This window comes from Diabrotica virgifera, chromosome 9 (genome assembly GCF_917563875.1).
Source record: "Diabrotica virgifera virgifera chromosome 9, PGI_DIABVI_V3a".
Classification (NCBI taxonomy): Eukaryota; Metazoa; Arthropoda; class Insecta; order Coleoptera; family Chrysomelidae; genus Diabrotica; species Diabrotica virgifera.
In genome coordinates, this window is record NC_065451.1 from 45,723,804 (window position 1) to 45,742,805 (window position 19,002).

Genomic DNA, 19,002 nt, shown 5'->3' on the forward strand with positions numbered 1-19,002 from the left:
GGGTGGGAACTATCCCGAAAGATGAACGCACACATCGGCATAGGGTAGACTTTGTTTCTTAAGCTATTTCCTACTTACTGTGAAAATATCAAGTAAATCGATGAAGCAGGATGGAATTCGGAGCCAAATACCCTCATTGACTGCCCTAATAATGAAAGAAGTTAGCTAAAAATGTATTATAGCTTAATAAAATAAAAAAAGTCAATATGTAAATTCGTACAGGTTAAAACAAATTTTATATCAAAGTTTAGGTGGGTACAAAAGATATTTTCAAGAAAGTATCCAAATCATACAAGGGGATAATTGTTTAAATAATTAAAAAGGGGGGTCATGTTTGCAAAAAAAAATAATTTTTTAACTGCTGAGGTCATTCAATTACCAACGAAGGTCTATAGGATTTTGTTCTGCAAAGTTGAAGAGTAAATATTTCTCATAAGACTTACTAAATTAAATTTGACACCCTATTTATTTAAATAATTATATATAAAACTTTAAAAACAAATTTGCAAAAAATTATTTTTATCATTTTAAATACGCACTATAAAATATCTTATTTTACAGACTAAGTTGCGCTATGTTACCAGTATCAAGCAAAAAAAAAAATTGGTCGAAAAGTATTTAATAGTTTTTGAGATATTGGAGATATTGAAATTGTTTATTAAATGTTACTATATTTTCAATTGCAAAAACGCGGTTGTTACCTAAGAAATATTCACTTACTTAAGATCTCAATATTTTTATTTTTATGTATATTTTCGATAAATGTATTGATAAATTCAAATTTCAGTTAAACTCCCCCCTCAAATGGCATTTGAAAATTATTCAAATTTGTTTATAATTTGTTTTTTTAATAACGTCGCGGGGATTAAGTATCTTGAAATGCCGTTTCGATCATTGGGTTCCTGGGATTTTTTACTAATTAACAAAATTTTTTTGTCGTTTTTTCTTCTTCTTTTTCTTCTTGGAGTTATATTACTACGGGCCCTTTTAGGGTTGATTCTATTAAGAATGTCGAATCTCTGAGTTGTAGTTTCTAGACCTAAAAATATTAAGATTTACCTAAAATCTTTTAAATAAAATGTAATACTTACTAAGTTACAGGGTGTTTTATTTATAAATTTAAAAATTTTGTTACCAAGTACTTTAAAACTATTTGACGTATCCTTATCATACTTGGCAGAAAGTGTGGCTATTATACACCCTATTAAATTGTGATTAATAAACGTTTCTAGCTAGTCCCAGAGACGTACGACAGGGGATAGTGAATGATTGACCCTTCCCAAATTCTACGCCACTGAGTGAATTACTATTGTATCGAAATTTTTCGATTCTCCAATACTTTGTATGTAAATAACTTTATTGGTATTGATAAAGTCATCAGTTTGAGAGATATTGGAAGTTTAAAATGAATTAATGAATGAATCAAAATAACTATGCCGTTTCATTTTTAACGTCCAATATCTCGAAAACTAATGACTTAATCATTACCAGTAACGAGTATATTATTTACATAGAAAGTATTGGAGATTCGAAAAATTTCGCTAAAATAGTAATTCCCTCAGTGGCGTACAATTTGGGAAGGGTCAACCATTAACTGGCCCCTGTCGTACGCCTCTGGTGGTAGCTATAAACTTTTATTTATCACAATTTAGTAGACTGTATAGTACCCACACTTTCTGTAAAGTATGATAAGGACACGTCAAATAGTTTGAAAGTACTTGGTGAAAATAATATTTAAATTTTTAAATAAAACACCCTGTAACTCAGTAAGTAGCCACATTTTATTTAAGTGATTTTAGAGCAATCTTGATATTTTTAGGTCTAGAAGCTACAACTTAGAGATTCGACATTCTTAATGAAACTTGACCCAAAAAGGGCCCGTAGTAATACAATGCCAAGAAAAAAAAAGAAGAGGAAAAAAGACAAAAAAATTTGTTAATTAGTGAAAAATTCCCAGGAACCCAATTATCGAAACGGCATTTTAAAATATTTAATCACCGCCACGTTATTAAAACAACAAATTATAAACAAATTTGAATTATTTTCAAATGCAATTTTAGAGGGCAGTTTAATTGAAATTGAAATTTATCAATACATTTATGGAAAATATATATACAAATAAAAATAATAAGATTTAATACAGGTAAATATTTCTTTGGCAACAACCGCGTTTTTGCAATTGAAAATATAGTAACATTTAATAAACAAATTCAATATCTCAAAAAATATTAAATATTTTTCGACTAATTTTTTTTTTGCTTAATACTGATAACATAACACAACTTATACTGTAAATTAAGATATCTTATAGTGCTTATTTAAAACGCTAAAAATAATTTTTTGCAAATTTGTTTTTAAAGTTTTATGTATAATTATTTAAATAAATGGCGGGTCAAATTTAATTTAGAAAGACTTATTGAAAGATTTACCCTTCAACTTTACAGAAAACAATCCTATAGACCTTCATTAGTAATTGAATGACCTCAGCAGTTAAAAAAGTAATTTTTTTGCAAAAATGACCTCTTTAATTATTTAAACAATGATCCCCTTGTATGATTTGGATACTTTCTTGAAAATATCTTTTGTACCCACCTAAACTTTGATATAAAATTTGTTTGAACCTGTACGAATTTACATTTTGATTTACATGTAGTGTAATTTTATTTTACTAGACTATTAATATTAACTGATTAATAAAAGGTTAGAGACACATATTCTACAATTAACTAAAGTAGGTAGGTACGTAATTTCGAGGGTATAACATCACCAGAAACAGCTGCCAGAAAAAGACTCCTTCCCTATGCAGAGCATATAGTGGGAGGATATCAGTGTGATTTCCGTCCTAATAAATCAACAACGGGCCAGATATTTCCAATAAGGCAGATCCTTCAAAAAATCCTACAGTTCGGCGTCGACACCTACCACATATTTTTGTGGACTTCAAATCCACATACGACTCAGTTAATAAAGGTAAATTTCTACTTGCTATGGTAGGATTTCAAATACACCTTCATCTTGTCCAATTAACTGAACTTATACTCACAGAAAACGACGAAAATGAGAAGGCAGAATTTTACGAACAACTACAAACAACGTTTAATAGGATCAATAATAAATAAAAAAGAGATATAAAAAAGATATAAAAATAGTAATTGGAGACTTTAATGCTAAAATAGGAAATGATAATACAGGAGGGAGATACAAGAACCAAATAGACCACATAATAATTGAATATAAATGGAGAAGCTGGCAGCAAGATGTCAGAAGCTCAAGAGGTGCTCATGTGGGGTCAGACCACGTGCTAATCAAAGCGAGACTAAAAATGAAATTAGCCAGAGATAAAAACCAAAAAATCAGCAGAAGGAGCAAGTACAACATTGATGCCCTAAAACAAGAATGTATACGAAATAAATTCAGTGAGAAACTGGAAATTAACCGAACAGTATCACAACAAACTGGAGAGTCAGTCGAAGAAACATGGAAATATTTAAAAAAAAAGTGATGATAGATGCAGCAAAAGAAACAATCGGATTAAAAAGAAGACAAACTAAAAAATGGATTACTAAAGATACACTACTATTGATAGAAGAAAGAAAAAAAATCAATGAAGAAATTCTACAAAAGGAAGGAACGGAAGAAGAGAGGACACTTAAAAGGAAATACAAGGAAAAAAACGCATAAGTAAAAAAACAAGCCAGAAAAGATAAAAGAAACTATATAAATGAGATGCTACATATATCAGAAGAAGCAGCGAAACAAAACGACTTACGAATACAATATAGAATCATACGAAACTACAGGAAAAGCACAACGAAATATATGAGAAGTAAAGGATAAACAAGGAAATAGAGTAAAAAACGAGAAAGAAATAATACGAAGATGGAAGGAATACTTCGAACAGATATATGCTAAGCATGAAATAACTCAAATCATAGAAGATGAAATAGAATCACCAGAGCTAGAAGTGAATATTGGAGAAATTATAAGGGAAGAAATTGAAAACACCTTAAAATTTCTAATAAATGGCAAAGCCGCAGAAATCGACAATATACCCATTGACATAATAAACCCAGACACCGAGCAGTCAGTAGAGATGCTACATACACCTTTGAATAAAATATGGATGGACGAAGAATTGCCAAATGAGCGGAAAGAGGGATTGATTCTAAAAATACCCTAAAAAGGAGACCTAAGCAAATGCAACAATTGGCATGAAATAACACTACTAAGTGCCACATCCAAAGTGCTGACCAAAATCATATTGGAAAGATTGAAGCCGGAACTAGATAAAAAACAGAGAAACAACCAAGCAGGCTTCCGTTCCAACCATTCCACTATTGATCACATTTGCACCCTTAGAATTATCTTTGAACAAACGTATGAATGGAATAAAGATATAGATGTGAGTTTTATCGACTTCAAAAAGGCCTTAGACCGTGTAAATGAGGCACAGATGTGGAAAATCCTTAGATTATATGGGATACCACAAATAATTATAAACTTTATTAAACTCTTCTACGAAGGATACAAAGCCAAACTAGAATATTCAGGTGAAGTAACAGAAGAAATATCCATAGAAAGTGGAGTCAAACAGGGTTGTGTACTATCCCCTACACTATTCCTTATTATGATAGATTGGAAAATAAGAAAAATAATCGACGATCGAACAGACATCAGGTGGAACCTATCCAAACAGTTAGAAGATCTCGAATTTGCAGATGACATCTGCCTGATAACTGAACACCGAAATGACATGCAAGCAAACATTTACAAATTGGCACAGTACTTCGACACGATCGGACTTCGAATAAACACAGAGAAAACTAAACTTCTAAAAAATAATAACCATCCAAATAATAAAATAATGATAAACGGGAAAAAAATAGAAGAGGTAGACAAGTTCACATATCTGGGATCTGTTATGGAAAAGAGCGGGGGGTGTAAAAAGGATATACAGACGAGAATAACAAAGGCTCAACACGCATTCAAAGCTTTAAATAGAATTTGGCAAACAAACGAAATATCGGAAACAACAAAAATTAAAATTTTTAATAGTTGCATTAAAAGTATGCTCTATGGAGCAGAAACATGGAAACAGGGCGGGAATACAACTAAATAAAAAAAAATTGAAAAAATCTAACACATTCGTCAAAGAAAAACGTGGCGCGTCTTCATCGAATAAACATTCTTCGCACCACGCTATTCTAACGAATGTGTTAGATTTTTTAATTTTTTTTTTTTATTTTTTGCTTTTTAGTTAGTTTTTTTATAATTTGTTTAATTTTAGTCCCTCGTAACTAAAGAAAAGCGTTCCTTAAAAATATTTTTTTCATATTTGTTTATTTTTTACTTTTTAGTCTTACACTTTTCAAACATTAAAATATATCGTCTTGTTTATTAAAATATGTATAAAACTTATGATGAACAAACATGAAAAGTAGTCGGAATCGGTAAAAAGTTGAAACTTACACACAAGCAATCTTACATTTTGGCCAAGAAACGCATAAGCGCCCAATACTCCACAAGGAGGGATGGAACGAGAGAGAGATACTCACAGGAGCAGAGAGCATGGTAAAAGTCCAAAACGATTTCTCAAGACCCTGTATTAAATAGTGTGATGTTACTGCCTTCTGGTCCCAATTAATTAAAACTCAGGTTTTCCGATAAAATTATATTTAATTCGAAGTCGATGATTCACTACATAAGTTGTTTACAATATTAACTTGACCTATCCTATACGTGAATACCTTCCAACTACATCAATAATCATAATAATCTTTCTCGACCGAGTTAATGTTTATATACACATTTAAATAATAACAAAACATGACAATTCAATGTTACTTGCGGTTATTGAATCCAAGAACAGATACTACATGGATTAATGACTTTGAATTAGTTTTAAACATCTTTTGTACAGGGTGATATTATAATACCATACCTCCCCGTTTTGTTAAAATTACATATTTTTAAAATGTGATGCTCCTCTTTCCCTTTTACAAAAATGTTTATGGTTACCTAATACTATTTTCAAAAATTAAATTTCCTAACTATCCTAACTAACTGTAACATGGTACGTTTCAGTTTTTTTTTAATCCTAAAAATTGTTTATTATTATCACTAATTCACTTTCTGTTCCGTCTTGCTTTTTAGTATTTTCTCCATTCACAAAACAGTGTCCACATAAAAACAGTGACTAAACCTGTCGGGATTTTTAATATAGTCTTTTAGTGCCTATATGCATCTCCTATAAGCAGGGGAATAATCTAATCTACCTAACTAAAATCTCGTATCTAAGTAGAAGTCCTAAGCTAAGCTAATATTACTCGAATAAGTAAAAAAAAATGTATCCTTTACTCTATTAATAATTCCTATTTCAGTCTTCTTTTGATTTATTTATATATGTCTTACTAACTTTAAAATAATGTACCTATAATAAAAATGTAATCTCTCTGATAACTTCTAATATTTCTCTAAAAAACTTCTAATAACTCTCTTGTAGCTAAAATAAAGATTTAATCTCTCTAAAAACTTCACTTTTTGTGTCCCTTTGCTTACTATCTACTAACACTTATTGTAAGATATTGTCTATCCTTAATTCAAACACTTCCATTTTACGCGAAAATTTAACCTGAATTCATTATCTACCTTTAAAAATAAGTTATTTATAATTTACGTTACTTTAGAGAAAAAAAAAATTACAGCTTTAATTCTTAGACATATTTCAATGATTAGCTACTTATTTGCTTAGTATCTTCTTAATTGTGCTTCTTTTCTTGCAATTTTTATGTGTCTTCTTTCATTTTTCCCACATATTTTAATAAAAAATTATCTTTTTTTCTCTTCTTCTTCTTGTCTGGTACTACAACTATATTTCTTCATTTTCTCCACATAATAACAGTTCTACAGTGTACATAATTCATCTTCATATACATATTTTATATAACAATCATATATCATTTATCTCATATATCATTTCATATAACATCATAATCATCACTTCATATACTAGCTCCGATACCTTCGTTTTACCATAATAAAAGAGGTTTCACTCGGCTGTCTTAGTTCTCCGCCAATATTAACCCGAATTTTCGCCCTGATCTGTACGCACCATTTAGGTGGTATAGTTAACTCAAAACACGAAATAGGTATTTTATGCGGTTCAAATTCTTCTAAAAATATCACAACCTCAATCCCTTCCTTTGAGGCCGTTGTTTATTCACGAATAATCATGAATAAAATAGGTACCCTTCAAAACACAGAGTGGGTCTCTAATAAGCGTTCAAGCTTCTATAAATCATTAGTTCCTTCCTAATTTGACAAGAGCAGTGGGTTTCTTATTGTCTCTAGTTGCCTCATAATATTTAGCTTATAATATTGTTAGTTCTTCTTCTTATCTATATAGTCCTTCTTCAAATTCCTTATCTCGACTCATCAGGTCGGTTCGTTAAAAATATATCTCTTGCTTATAGCAATGTTTGTTGTATGTCATCACTAATCATTATTCATTAAAAAAATCATTTATATATCATTTATCACACAAAATTATTAATTCAGGTTCATATCATACAAAATTTAACACAAAGTCGATGAAAATGTATCTATATAATCAATAAATATCAATAATAAAAACAACTGGCTAATAAAAATTCAATAATAGTATACATATTCGACAAAAATTCAATAAAAAAATAGCATATGCAAAAGTTAGATAAAAATATTCAAAATAAGTTTATATCTCATACTTCGATAGAAATTTTTGGAAAAAATTCGATATTCCATAAAATATTCAAAAATAACCGTACTAGAAATAGAAATCGGATAGAGATTTTTCAAATAAATTCGATAAAATTCAAAATTCAATAATAGCATATATAATAAACTTTGATAAAAATATTCAATTCAAAAAATCACTTCATGTTTCAAAATTCATAGATATTCTTAAAAAAAATCGATACTTCATAAATTATTCAAAAATCAGAAAAGATAAATATTTAATGTTCAATAATAATATAAAAACGAGGGAAGCATTTTTAATAAAGATAGACATTCTTACTTACATTTTATCACTTTGTCTTTGTTCCCTGGGTTCTCTGCATCTTCGTCCTGGTCCATCTTCGCCGTCTCCGTTTCCAATTTGTTACCGCCATCTCTGCTCCTTTCAGAAGACCTCCTCTAATCTGCAGGATCAGCCATGTATTAAATAGTGTGATGTTACGGCCTTCTGGTCCCAATTAATTAAAACTCAGGTTTTCCGATAAAATTATATTTAATTCGAAGTCGATGATTCACTACATAAGTTGTTTACAATATTAACTTGACCTATCCTATACGTGAATATCTTCCAACTACATCAATAATCATAATAATCTTTCTCGACCGAGTTAATGTTTATATACACATTTAAATAATAACAAAACATGACAATTCAATGTTACTTGCGGTTATTGAATCCAAGAACAGATACTACATGGATTAATGACTTTGAATTAGTTTTAAACATCTTTTGTACAGGGTGATATTATAATACCATAACCCTTCCATTGCAAAAATGGACTAAGACAGGGTGATAGATTATCGTGTCTCTTATTATAATATCGTGTCTCTTATTAACCTGATATTAGAAAATATAATTCGAGAGTCCCAGATTAATACGGATGGTACTATCTTTAACAAATCAGTACAAATCGTCGGATACGTAGATGACATAGACTTCATTTAGGTAGGTCCACAGAATTCCAGACTGAATAATTTCTCTCGTTAAGAGCATCTGCACAGAGAATGAGACTAAATAAATATCCAAAAGACCAAATATATGTGCTGCACTATAGGTCAAGCAACCCGGCACCTAAGGTAGGTTCGCCAAATAAAGCCCGGTTCATAGTAAAGCCCACTCGCCCTTATTCCTCAGGATGGACAAATAATGGCAGTATGCTGCAATGTACAGACGCAGTAGAGCTATCTAGGCGCAAATTGTTACACTAAGTTGAGCAGCGATGCAAACTGTCGCTTTTATATGATCATTCGTTTACAGTGGTCAATGGGTAAATATCCAATCTAATATTGAGGTTAGTATGCTTTTGTAATTTAATACGATTATGAGTGCGATTTTTTTTATTCTGCATGACATTTGTGTACTTATTAGTTGTACTTTCATAGTACCTGAATTACCTTAAGTTTATTAAAACGTAAATAATGGTAATGTCTAAAAAACACTGATCACCTACAGTATTCCTAATAAGGCCCGGGTGGGCCTTATCAAGACTACGGGTGGGCCTTGTTAAGACCACTACAATAACACATTTTATAAGTTTTTAACTTTGTTTCGGAAAGAATACTAAAAAGCTTAAAATGCCTAGAGCTTTATGGACTGAAGAACAAATGGCTTTGGCCTTGCAAGCAGTTAAAAATGGGATGTCAGTAAGAACAGCCGCCAAAGAATTTAATATTGCCCGTCGAACACTTAGGAATCATTTGCTTAGTGGAAAAGCGGAAAAGAAACTTGGGCGCCCTTCATGTTTAACCCCCCAAAAAGAATCTGAGTTGTGTGGAAGAATTTTTAGGCTAGCTGACGTTGGAATGCCTCTGACATCAACAGTGATAAGACGTTCTGTCCATGAATATTGCCAAAGAAATGGCATATCTTCACCTTTTATCGATAAAAACTTAGCTGGTCGAAAATGGCTCAAACTTCTTTTAAATCGACATCCCGAAGTAGTTAAAAGAAAATCTCAATTCATGAATCCAGCTAGAGCCGCCAAATTAACACATTCGCGGACACGCTGTCATTTTATACACATATTCTTATGGAGTAAATGACTTCATATGCAGTCATGACCGTGAATGTGTTAAACAGATTCATAGTCAATGACTATTTTGAAAAGCTACGCGAAGTTATGTTGAAGCTTGATATCCTGCAAAACCCTCAACGCATTTTTAATATTGATGAGAAAGATTGCCGCCTAAACCTTCATAAATCACAACAGGTATATGCTCGTAAAGGTGTCAAACGAGTTCATTTGATTTCGCAAGAGCACGCTGAGAATGTGTCAATCGTCGGTTGTGGAAATGCTATAGGACAAATAATTCCACCTATGATCTAGTTCAAAGGAAAAAGAAAGAAGAATGCATGGTATGACAATCTTCCTGCTGGAACAGTTATTGAAATGACCGAGAAAGAAAGTATGACTACGCCAGTTTTCATTAAGTGGGTACAACATTTTGCTAAGTACATGCCAATAGGAAGAGTACTGCTTATTTTTGATGGAGCATCGTCCCATTTGGATGCAGGTATTGTTGATGAAGCCGAGTCGCATGAAATTATGCTTTTTTGCCTGCCAAGTAATTGCACGCATGAACTGCAACCTATGGACAAGGCGGTATTTAAAGCCTTCGAATCATACTGGGACGACGAGGTTATCAAATAAACCAGATCGAACGATCAATAAATTTTCGTTTGGCACAATTTTCTCAAAAGTATGGCCAAAAGCAACTGCAGCATCAATTGTTATTTCAGGTTTTCGTGCTACGGGAATATACCCGTATGATCCGAGTGTCATTCCTGATATAGCTTTTTGCCCATCAGCAATAACAGAAAATAAATTAGACTCAGAACATTCTGCTATTCCATCAGCTTCGACTTCCGCAACGAATAATCCTATTGGCAGCTCAACTCTAGACAGAAAAAAGAAAATAAAAGCTCTAAAGGAGAAAAATACGCAAGATAGCTCTGAGAGTTCTGACAGTTCTGACAATGAATTTTCAGTACATGACAGCTTAGAAGAAGAAAACGAAATGTCAGTAAGTTTCAACGCAGTGTTAATAACACCAGAATTGGAAACTGGAAAACGCAAAGGTACTAGAAAGAAATCCCTGAACTATCGAGCACAGGAAGTCACAAAATCATTGTTTGATGAAGCTGGTTTAAATGACCCTAAAAACCAATCAAGAAAAGGAAAAAACTTGGCAAACGGAAAAATAGTCAAAAAAACAACTAAAAAAAGGAGAAGAGAAAAATAAACACTGCTCACTTGAAACCTCAAAAAACAAAGAAGAACGAAAAGATAGTTGGTATTGTTTCGTCTGCAATGAGGATGTCGTTAAGGATATGAGACTTTGTGACAGCTGCAAACGATATATTCATGAAGAGTGTGTAGGACTTTCAGCAGATGATAAAGACTTAGTTTTCATATGTCCAGACTGTTTGCAATAATTATTTTAATTACCTATTATTTTTTACAAAATAAATGTCCTACATGTCACCTTTGTTTAATTTTATTAATGTATAGTTGCACCAATAGACCTTAAGCTTAAGACGTGGAACGTCAATGCGACATAAGCTGAACTGGGCTAAACTGGAGCTGAAGATCTGTTGGTGCAACCAGGCATAATTGTCACATTTAAAAAGTGGGCCTTATTAAGAACATGAAGTTGGCCTTATTAAGAACATGGTGTTCCTAATTAGGCCCAGAAGTAACCATTTTTTAAAGACTAAAAAGTAACAACTCATAAAACATTTGACAAAATTTAACAATCTCATATTAAATTTAAATATGTGATTTACCTTCTCTGTGGTTTTCAGATTTATATCGTGATTTTATTTATCAAAAAACAACTAACAAACATTAAGTGGGCCTTATTTGGTCAACTTACCTTACAAGAATAATACTGCCCTGTTAAGCATAAGAGTCGTATCTCCATATTTAAATATTTTGAGTAAATAAGGAAAAACCTCTTGTCTTTCTGCCATCCTAAGTACTAATATGATTTAAATTGTAATAACCTTAATGTATACATTTTTTAACGCAGGATTTAAATACAAACTTGTTTTTTACAATCTTAGCCAAGCCGCACACCAAAGAAACATGAAACGAAAAACATGAAACATGAAACGAAAAACATGTTTCATGAAACTAAAACACTGCTAAACAAATCTCAAAGCCCGCCTACCAATGAAACGAGTGTGATTCATGCTCATGACACATTTTTATTTTCGGAGAGTTTCATAAATGGCCGGACGTATATTTGTTTAGCAGTGGTTTATTTCCATGAAACGTAATCTACGTTTCATGTTTCTTTGATGTGCGGCCGGGCTAAGAGTTTAAAACATGTTTTTGTTAGTTACGACAAATTTGCCTAATAAGCAACTAAAATAGTAATGATGATTAGTTTAACAAATCGTAAGTGACCATCTCTATAGAAAAGCTACACTTAACAAAGGTTAAAGTGTATATTATAACTTCAATTTTTTCATATAAATGTTTTACAAAAAAATATATTTAATGCTCATGAGACGCTGAGCTGTAACTTATTAGTAAACTATACTGTTAAACTTAAACAACGTTTTACATAACTAAAAAACAACTAAAAAACATTATTATAATTTGTGTTTGTAACTAAAACGAAAACTCTAACTTATATCCAATAAATACAGAGCAATATGATGTCAACTGAAATTTTGATTATGATTAGTGATTTATTCATCTTCAGTTACAGGATTTTCGGATACCGGCAAATCATTCCAAAAGTTCATTCTGGTAATGGGAATAATTCCACAAAGTCGGTTTATAAGAGTGTCCTTCCTATTTTGACTTATGCCGCGATAGTCGATCTTGCTTTTAGGCTTTTCCAAACCATTCTTTTGGTGCTTTGCTACAAAAAAATTCAATACTATAGCCTTTTGTTCATTAAATGTGCATTTGTACGACAATGACTGATTTCCTCTTTCAAAATCAACCTGCACAATATTGTTTAAATATGGCCGAGGATTTATTCTGCTGAATTTATACTGAGAACTTTTGTCTTCCTAGTTGAAAAAATTGTTAATTTTCATTTCAATTAATTTCACTTTGGACGAGTTAACTTTTTGAACAGCATCTTTATAATCTTCGAAATCAAACACCTTTTTCATTTGCTTTAGGGACTTTTCTACCTGGTGGTGAAATGAGTCTGCCGACATAAATGTATGTCCCGGTTCAAAAAATTTTAGAGATAAAGATTTTAAAGCGACGTCAGAAGAATTTACCAGATACACACAGAAACTAAAGAAAGCCCAGTTTTTATTTTGGGCTGCACAGTTGTCCAACCACAAAATAACATTTTCCACGTCTCTGTTATCCAGAAAAAAAGCATAGAAGGCACTAATAATGTCTTCTTTGGATCGTCCCGATATGGCTTCATGCCAAACTACTGCTGTGGGGAATTGCTTGTGTTTTCTTCCTATTGGAACAATACTTTAATTGAATGCTATAATACGTGGTACGAAAATCACCTCCTTAAACATTTCGCACCGCGGCAGCATAATGACCTAAAAAAATATTACTTTGGGAGAAGAAAACAATATAATGTGATTAGGGCTGTCACGACTAATATTAAGAAACATGATATCGAAACGTCGCGTCAGGAAGAAATTCCAATTTTCTGTAACTAGCATCGGAGATGGTAGTTGCAGTAAATTGGAATTTACTGCAACTTCTAAAGTAGCCGCCAGCCGCCCATAAGCCCAAAAAATATGTTAAGCATTATAATATTTTCTTACCTTCTGAAGATCTGCTGAACATGCCAATGTGTTGGGATTATCCGCTTCTGCATCAATTTGATATTGGTGTCGAGCTGAGTTTGCCTTTTCAATATGTTTATTCCATGAATCACACTCGGCGCAATCATTTTCAATATTTTCGGGATCATGGTTGGTGTTATTTTTATGGTTTTTGAATTCTGCACAAGAAAAGCACTCTTCATGTCCAAGTGCAGCGAATGAAATGTTCATTTTACTGACGACTTCCCTATATAAATAATAGGAAAAATTAATTGTTGGATGTTTCTCCTTGAAATCCTTGTACATAATCACTATGGTGATATCACTTGGAAGGTATCTCCTATTTGGAGCGTGCTCCCTCCGGTAGTGTGAAATTGTAGGCTTGAACGACTCTATATGCTCTCTGATTATAGAGCGATCTACCTTTTTCGAGGAACTAGCGGTACCTCTTTGGGATTTTTTTGCCTTTAACTGAGATATAGTAGTGGAAGAGAATGCACTTCTGATAATTCGATCATTGTTTGGCAAATATCCAAGGGTGGCCAAGAAAAATATTTTACATACTTCCTGTATTTTACCGTTATCATCTTTGAGCCTATAGGTAAAACTCATTGACCGTCTTGAATTTAAAGATACTTTTCTTTTCGCATTTTTCTTTTCCGTCATATTTAACACAAAAGTTTTTGTTCAAAATTCGTTAATTGCCAAAAACTTAAATGTATATTTGCACGTTGTGCTTCTGAAATTTTTTTAGTACAGCATTTTTGCACTTGCTTCCACATGGACCTTTCAGTAAAAACTTATTTTTCTTGTCTTCTAATTTTTGTTTTTTTCTACTCTGTAAATACATACTAAACCTTCTTCGTTTACCTAGCTGTCCAGATTTTGTATATAAACTGGCTTTTCGATTTTCGGATTGCTCAATTGCAGGATCAATCATGTTATCGACAATTTCGGTAACCAAGTCGATAACATTATACTGGTTATTGTTATTTGAATATGTATTTATAGTGTTTTCAGGACAAATAACTATGTTTTGTTGGATAATAATCGAAGGACGTCTAGGTTCCTCATTTTCTGATTCTGAAGTTGATGAACTAGGCGACGATGGAATCACAAAATCTGGATCATTTTTTTCGCAATTTTTTGTTAAGCGGGTTTTAGCATTTTTTCTTTAAATTCCTTTAATTTACTAACCAGTTCTTTATTCTGCTTTGCTAGCTGCAATATTCGCATATATCTGCTATTAGAATTAGCAGCCATTGCCCTAAAAAAGGCTAGTTTACCAAACGAAATGGCTACGATTAAAAAAATAATTTCCAAGAAAATAAGTGTTGGTATAGATCAAAATATATTCAAAATGGTTTTTCTATAAAGTGTCGTACATTAAATAATTGGTCCCTAAATAATATGTTTTTTTATTTTTTATGACAACATAGATCATAAGTATGGTAGCTACTAATTTACGTCAAAAAAATGTTCATACTGTGGTATTATTTTTTGTTTTACATTGTAATTACAGTAAAAAAACTGAAATGAAACCCCGTATCTCCATAAATTGCCAATTTACATAAGAAAATCATTAAACACAGTAGTAATTATAATAACTCCAAATATTCTAATATACACAAAGCTTTAAAGAGTTTTTAGCTTCTTCTGTAACATTTACAATTTTGGAGTTACGAGGTATTCGCATAAGGCCGACGAAAGGACTATTTGGAATAACAATAAATTTACAATTTACTCACCTTCTTTTAAAGTCCTCCAAAGTCTGGGTATCACTTTAACACTATAAGGATAACGTTTATTTATTTCTAAGAAAACAATACCCACTGTCCCAACAGAAGCAACAAATGGCAAACAAATAGATTTTTTAGGTTATGTCAAGCGTCAGAATACTAGATTGCCCGCCAAAGCCGGTGTTAAATCAATTTGACGTATCTACTTCATTGTTAAGTAAATATGTCGCATGTACGCTGTGTTAGGTTTATTTGTCGTATTTAAACTGCAAATACGACATATATACCTAAAAATATGCAGTTTGGACAATTTTGCTTAACAAAGTGAGCATAATTTCACATACGACAAACAAATAATATGGTTTAATTGGGCAGTAATGAATGTTTTACGACATTTTCATCTAACAAATAGATGTAAAACTTTAATATGATGTGAAATACCAGAAAATTTCAAAATTACCAAAAAGTGCAGATACGACTCTTATGCTTAACAGGGCAGAATAATTGACGACCTAGAACCGGAAGATGTTTATATACTTAGGTGACCTTTATATACTTAGGCTCTCTGCTAACTAAAGGTAACAATGTCAGTGAAGCCATTTAAAGCCAATAAGTGTTACTACGGCTTAAGACAGACAGATGGCCTTAAAAATTCCTCGAAAAATTGGCCTAGATGGCCGATAAGACAACGGACAAGAGGAAGACCGAGACTTATGTACCAAGACAACTTAGAGAATAATTTAAAATCTATTGGAATTAGAGCACGGAGAAGAGTTACCAGTGACAGGGGCAAATGGAGGATTGTTCTGAAGAAGGATTTCGCTCATAAAGAGCTGTAACGCTACTTATGATGATGATGAACTGTCAAATAGGCTGGAACAAAGCCAATTGATAAACATTTACAAGTTAAATTACTTAACTAATAATAACTTAAGCTCTTAAGTGACAACTTAAGTAATAACTTGCTCTGCTCTTAAGTAATATGACTTGTTTAAAAACGATTTCCGAATTTTAAATCAAAAATCACTGTAAACTCTAATTGTCATTACAATCAATTATAGATTAGTCCCATGTAAATACAATACTTATCTAACAATAAAACACTGAAAACGTTTGTTTTCTATACTTCCACAAAATTTATTATAACTAAGTGACTACAGCCGTTTCGGCAGAGTGCCTTTCTCATGTGATATAGTTTACAATGTGTTTGCCTTTTTAAGTCTTTAACTGAAGAGGTTGAGGAGTGGGGAGCTGTTTGTCTCGAGTTGGTCATTCAGAATTATATCTGTATTTTTCAGTTTATTAATTTCCATAGATTCTAAAAAAGATAGCTTAAGGCCTTTATTTTGAATATGCAGAATTTGAAACTCTTCATTGACAGAATGATTATGATCTAGAAGGTGAAGTGCGTATGTAGAGGTGTCTGTTTTTCTATTGTTGAATGCCCTTTTGTGTTCTGCTATCCGTTTGTCAAAAGTTCTGCCAGTTTGACCGATGTACGTTTTCGGACAGTCACCACAAGTTAGTTTGTACACACCTTTCTGTAGTTGCTTTCTCTTTCAGGTTTTATTGTTCTTTTCCTTTCTTTTTATTTTTCCCATGACAAAAAATAACTTCGAGATAGACCTAAACATCATTAAACAAATAGCAGTAAACAACGGCTATAACGAACAAACAGTTAACAAAATTTTAAACCAAGAACTCCGTAAGAATGCCCTGAAATTAGTGTATCCACCACCACAGAAAGAACCCAGTACCTTCTGCTCTCTTACATATACTGGCAAGATAACAACAAAAATAGCCAGATACATAAAAAAGAAAGGAATAACACCAACTTTCAGAACTAACAACAACTTAAGCAAATATATTAAGAACAATAAAAGCCGAAAGAGAAAGCAACTACAGAGTGGTGTGTACAAACTAACTTGTGGTGACTGTCCGAAAACGTACATCGGTCAAACTGGCAGAACTTTTGACAAACGGATAGCAGAACACAAAAGGGCATTCAACAATAGAAAAACAGACACTTCTACATACGCACTTCACCTTCTAGATCATAATCATTCTTTCAATGAAGAGTTTCAAATTCTGCATATTCAAAATAAAGGCCTTAAGCTATCTTTTTTAGAATCTATGGAAATTAATAAACTGAAAAATACAGATATAATTCTGAATGACCAACTCGAGACAAACAGCTCCCCACTCCTCAACATCTTCAGTTGAAGACTTAAAAAGGCAAACACATTGTAAACTACATCACTTGAGAAAGGCACTCTGCCGAAACAGCTGTAGTCACTTAGTTATAATAAATTTTGTGGAAATAGAGAAAACAAACGTTTTCAGTGTTTTATTGTTAGATAAAATGAACTTCCATCAAGTAACGGTCGAATCCATCAATACTTATCTCTTGTCTTAAACATGCCACAACAAAACCTCTTTAAACAAAATAAGTTTTTAATTTCCTTGTTAATTTTCTCCTATTAACGCTTGAGCAAATTCTTGTCACAGCGTGAAAGCAATAAAAATAAAAAGCAAATATTTCACTGTATAAAAGGACAATGTGGATCTCGTTTGTGGATTATGACACGTTAATGATGATGAATGAGGGAATGACACTTAGTCTTGAGTGGATAATTACGTCTATATATCTTTGCGCTTTACTAAGATGTGGTGTTGACTTTGAAAGACTATATTACGAGGGTTGCTACTTCAATTTTAAGATTCGGGAGTTAAAAGAACAGTTATTATTAAATGCAAATTATTTTTTAACGCATTTCTTTAGTTCAATCGTTTGGGTTAACTTTTTAGACGTTAATTTGACTGCCTTTTCTTCAATGCAAATGACTAAAAATTTGCAGACATAAATAGGCATTCGCGGGAACAATACACGAATAGTAAATAAACATTTTTTTTGTTTATTAATTGTTTAAATAAAAAACGATCTCAATGGAAAATGGATTAGATTCTCTTGTTTTTTACAATGTAGAAACTTTTACAGATTGTAGCTAATTAAATGAACTATACATAATTTCACTTGTCAAATTGTTACCTAGATTAAGAGATGACGTGTACAGTTAAATTAAAACAAATCCATGCATATCAAATTTAAATACGTTAGTGTAAACAATGTTAGGATTCCATCATGCTAACCATTTTCCATAAACTTGCTTTCCATAAACTTTCCAAATTGCTGGGCACCATCTTCGATGTGAGGCTTCTCTGGAAACCTCACAGAAAAAGAAACAAGCAGAGCTCAGATCGAATTGACTACAAAAATAAGTACTGTTTGCTAGACCGAAGTTCAAAGTTAACCTCGTACAATAAGCTTATTCCGTTTAAGCAAATACTCGAGCCTATCTAAACCTATAGCATACAACTTTGGGGATGTTCAAATAGTTACGAAAGACTTCAATAAATGATTAATACGATTACCACAACGTGTAATGACTATAGACTGAAGCTGAAAACGTTTTAGCCAAATTTTATTTAAGAGATTTTAGTTAAATCTTAATATTTTTAGGTCTAGAATCTACAAATCAGAGGTTCGACATTCTTAATAAAATTTAACCCTAAAAGAGCCCGTATTAATATAAATCCAAGAAAAAAAGAAGAAAATACGACAAAAAATTTTGTTAATTAGTAAAAAATTCCCAGGATCCCAATTATCGAAACGGCATTTCAAAATACTTAATCCCCGCGACGTTATTAAAAAAACAAATTATAAAC